We start from the raw sequence: 5,527 nt of genomic DNA on the forward strand, positions 1-5,527 counted from the left end.
ACATCGCACCGACACAGATAGGTCTTATTGCGACGATGGGAAGGAAAGGGCTAGGAGTGGGAAGGAAGCAGCCGTGGCCTTAAGATACAGCCCCAGCATTTGCCTGGTGTGAAAATGGGAAAGCACAGAATACCATCTTCACGGCTGCCGACAATGAGGTTTGAACACACTATCTCTCAAATGTAAGCTCACAGCTGTGCGACCCTAACAGCAAGGCTGACTCAATCAGTATAGATCAGTGATAAGTGTCTGCCTACAGATTTGAAAATTAAAGTTTCCTATCTGGCAGAGGTACAGTAGTCAGATTTTCTGAAGGTGGTAAAAAGTTCATTGAACACTTTGTCCTACAATGTTGGCATGTAAAACTGGTATCACATGTAGTGTTTATCTTACAAAATTAATTACTTTAGTTTCTCTACCATCTGGTAGAGAGAAACAGAACAATCAAAAACTGGAACCAGGGAGCCTAAAATGTATAAAATTAAACTGCCTGCAAAAGGTTGGTGAGGATTATTATTATTTATTACTAGGCACATGAGAAAGCCCCACCATAACATAGGAACTGATGGAAGGTTGCTATTTAACAGATTTATCAAAACTGTTTGCATCTGTGAGATAGTGGGTTCAAACCCCACTGTCGGCAACCCTGAAGATGGCTTTCCGTCGTTTCCCACTTTCATACCAGGCGAGTGCTGGGGCTGTACCTACCTGAGTTGGTGCGACGTAAAGCAAATTGTAAAAAAATAAAAAAAATAAAATAAAAAAACCTGTTTGCTAGCAATCACCATGTATCAACCCAACTTCAGTAACTTGTTTGTATTTGAAAGAGTCAGCATGAAAATATTTATAGCCTAATGTAGCTGCAGATTCTAACACCTTTTTATCTTATCTGGTACAAACTTGAAAAACTCAGATAAACTATCAATGTGTCAATCAAATCTGGTTTATCTACTTCAATTTACAAGTAGTCAGAATTTTTTTTCGATTATAAAGTCCTCAAAACACATAACTAAAAGAAACCTCCATAGAGACCATGAAGGTCCCTGAAGATGTGGAAGGTAAAGGCACTAATTAGGATGAAAAGGGTTAGCTCTATTCAGGCCACCTTTCCTTCCAGGAACTAACTTGTATGTGACTATTTTTTTGGTGTAGACTGAATGAACTTCAGAGTCATGTGCCTCTCCAGAAATGGAAAGGTCATTTCTAAATTAGCCTACTTGACTTCTTGACAGGGAACCGCATATACGCCCTTCTGTGTGAACTGAGCACGCCATTACTGTTTTTGTTAGGCAGCCCCTTCATGCAGTCCTTAGTATCATCGCTGTTGTCACATTTCGGAAATAGCTTAGGACTCTTCCAAATTTGTCTTGCTTTTTGGAATATGCTCACCCCATTACCTCACAACAGCAATAAGGCATCTATCCCACTTCTGTACATCTGGAGATGACACAAAAGAAACTAGAGAAGTGGCACATCTAGTACAAAAGAAATAGCTTTCAAGATGCGATGCAGAAATTAAGATACATCCTCACACAACAAACAGCTGTGCTTAGACCTCAAGACTTGTATCATGTGGTGGTGATTATTAAGACAACTAGCCAACCATCAACACTAATCAGAGGAAGGAAATGAAAAAAGGCCTGATCATTCAAAGAATGAGGGTATTGTCAAAGGAACGGGAAAGGGCCAAGAACAACATTAAAAAAAGTCTCCCTAGGTCTTTCAAACCTAATACTGTCAGGGATAGAAGAGAGGATGAGATGACTAAGGGAGGTGAGATAGGAAAGATGAAAGTGAGCAGTCTGTCACATCAGAAATAGTGTCAGACTCAGCTATACGACTCCACAATCACCAAGATGACAGCGCCTGGGTTCCTGTTTCATTTGCCTCCTATGACAGGCGGCGTATACTGTGGATGTATTCTACTGCCCATGCCAGTGGGAAGACTTGTACAATGCGACTAATAGTTTTTAGGAAAACCCATACCCCCAAGATAATGAAAGAGCACTTGGGGGATTTACCCTTTAAGTTACCTCTTACAACAGGAAGGGGATACTGCAGATGTATTCCACTGGCCCTATCCATAGGAGGTTCTAATGTTCTATTGGCTAAAATTATTTTTTTGCTAGTGGCTTAACGTTGCACTAACAAATACAAGGGTTTTGGCGATGCAAAGAAGGGGAAGGGCGACTGTGAAGGTAGCGGCCGTGGTTTAATAAAGGTACAACCCCAGTATTTACCTGGTGCAAAAACAGGATACCACAGCAAACTATCTTCGGGGCTGCCGACAGTGGAATACGACTCCACCATCTCCTGAACGCAAACTGACAACTACATAACCCTAACCACACGGCCAACTTGCTCGGCGACTAAAAATTAGTAGCAAGTGAGTACAATACTCTATTGCAATACCCATCAGAAAACCTGCTCATAAATTATAACACAGCAGCAATAAACCACTAAAGTTAGCCATGAACATGGAAACTTCATGACTCCAATCTGTTAAGATCATCCAATCATTTTCATAATTCATGATGGGAGTAACTTAGTCGATTCATGCAGAGTCCATTTTTGATCAAGCATACCAAAAAAAAGACAATAGGCTATCGTTCTGTTCTTAGTCGACTGGTACAGGTATCCTATGAAAGGTTCAATATTTTAAATGAAATCCAAATATTCTTAGAGTGTACAGACAAGCATAACTGCTGCTTGAGTGTATAAAGTAATATTTCAAGTACTTGCAATGTATTCTTATGCAGGGAATAGGCCAGTATGTTCATGCTTTACTAAAAGCAAGGTAAATGAATCTAACGAAAGAAGTAACCCAGTATTGACATGAAAGTGTATGATAACAGACAGATTAATTTTATCATCTCAAATAATGTAGGCCTATCTGCAGCATTAAAATTAGAGTGATACAGACAGATTACAGGAATCAGTACTATAAATTTCCAGAACTAAGCTACAAAAGCCAAAACAAATGGAATGGAAGTAGGCAGTCTACAAAGTGAGTAAATTTTACTGTAACTTACTAAACAAATTTAGATCTTAGAAACCAAAAGTTTAAATTGTTTTGGTATTATTTCAAACTAATAAAACTACTTCAAACATAATTCCTGAATCCTGCCCTGGTGGTGATTATCGTTTAATTTGCCTGTTGCTTTGCTATGGACGAAGGCATCTCCAAAAAAGACAAAGGTCTGATCATAACCTAAACAACTACGTATGTTTGGAGTTCTCTGTAAAGACGCAGAGCAAAATAAAGAGTATCAAAAACGTTGTATAGGGTAATGACTTGAATTGTCAACTGATAACAATGACAAAAAAATAACATCAGCAAGATTTAAGCGCACCGCAATGCGTGCCAAAATCAATATAACCTCCAACAGCAGTTACGCTCATTCAGACAAAAATCGCGCACGCAGTAAATGAGACATCACGGAAGATCTCTTTAGGTGATTTACATGGGCAAGAAGGAAACTGACAAGAATGATACTTCCTGCCGGAAATATACTATAAGAAAGGAATATATAATGGCAACAATAGAATGGTCTTCGATGATGACTTTTGCAGTAATATGCAGGACAAGTTGCAGGATGTTTCATGAACTCGATAGCAGACTTATTTACCATGATCAATATTATCGATTGACACTGAAGAAATGTCAATGAGATGACAATGGCCTTGGCCTTATTGTCATCATCTCCTGGCTAAGGTCAGTTTAGAGGACCATCCACAAATCTACAGATATAAATAAACCTGCAATACACTACTCACCCCATAAACCAATCCACGGTGTCGCGGAGATATTCGGGTAGCCTATCCAGTTTGAAGGATTTTTATAATATCACCACCAATAAAGCAACTCGTAAATAATTTTCCTCACCACTGCTCTTGAAACCCGCACAAAAAATCAAACATGGCGTCTTTACCTCAAGAAATAATTCTCCCACAATGCAACGTTAAAAAACAATACGATTGAAGAGACACCTATGCTCTATAAACATAACTCCACAGCGATCAATTCTCCCTGGAGGGACATTCAAAGAGAATCGGTAGTGTTAAACCATCGCCCTCTACTATGACTGCGCTATTAGCTATTAGCGCAGCCATAGTAGAGGGCGATGGTTAAACAAATCCCGTGCTGTTGTTTTCATAGAAATAGCAGGCAGTGAGATTCTAGAAACGATCAGAGTAGAATATAGTTTTTTAATTATATATAATATTTCTGTGTTTCGGGAGGAAATAAGAGGAGCTAAACAATTTAATTTGATAAGAGCAAAATTCACGGTATATAGAATTACATTTGTGGTATTACGTTGCTTACACTTCTAGGTGCTTCCAGTAGCACGTACGTTTCAATCCTGTGTTAAGTTTCTTCACCTAGAACAATCATTCCTCAGTGCTCATCATTCTAATAATTACCATATCTCTCTATGATAATCTATCCTGCTTTCAACTTGATTTAACCGAGTGAGTTGGCCGTGTGGTTAGGTGGACTCAGCTATGAGCTTGCATTCAGGTGATAGTGGGTCCGAACCCCATTGTCGACAGCCCTGAAGATGGTTTTCCGTGGTTTCCCATTTTCACACCAGGCTGTACTGTAATTAAGGCCGTGACTACTTCCTTCCCACTTTTAGCCCTTTCCTATCCGATTGTCACCATAAGACCTACCTGTGTTGGTGCGACGTAAAGCAACCTGTAAAATCATCTTGATTTGTTGATTTGATTTGTTACTTATTAGACACTACTTCATCAACCAAGTCAAGTCAAGACATCTATTAATAGTTTCTCCCATCTTTAATGCCCTTCTTTTCTCAAGACTTGCACTCCAAATTTGTTTACTGTTGGCTTTTATGGTTATCTCTTTTTGATAGTTTAGAGTGTTTATCTTTGTTTTTATTATTATTACTATTATTCATTCAAATGAAGCGCCTTGGAAATGCCATCTTAAATCTAAAACTTACAACTAGTGCAAGAAGTTCAAACTTTTGTCAACAGATGTCTCTACTACAAACTATGTCTATGCCCTCTGGTGTGATGAGGAATTATTAAAATTGTTAAGTATTTTTATTTTATTTTAAGGTTTACTACACTGAGTTGATTGTTCTTTGTTTTTGATATGTTAAAGTAGACAACACTTCTATCTCTTCCCGCCAACTTTGGATGCTGCATACATACATACATACATACATACATACATACATACATTATCATTATAGACTGTTATGCCTTTCAGCGTTCAGTCTGCAAGCCTCTGTGAATTTACTAAACGTCGCCACAATCCTCGATTTGCAACTAGTGTTGTGGCCTCATTTAGTTCTATACCTCTTATCTTTAAATCGTTAGAAACCAGAGTCTAACCATCGTCGTCTTGGTCTACCTCTACTTCTCTTACCCTCCTTAGCAGAGTCCATTATTCTCCTAGGTAACCTATCCTCCTCCATTCGCCTCACGTGACCCCACCACCGAAGCCGGTTTATGCGTACAGCTTCATCCATCGAGTTCATTCCTAAATTAGCCTTGA

Source organism: Anabrus simplex, chromosome 12 (genome assembly GCF_040414725.1).
Source record: "Anabrus simplex isolate iqAnaSimp1 chromosome 12, ASM4041472v1, whole genome shotgun sequence".
Classification (NCBI taxonomy): Eukaryota; Metazoa; Arthropoda; class Insecta; order Orthoptera; family Tettigoniidae; genus Anabrus; species Anabrus simplex.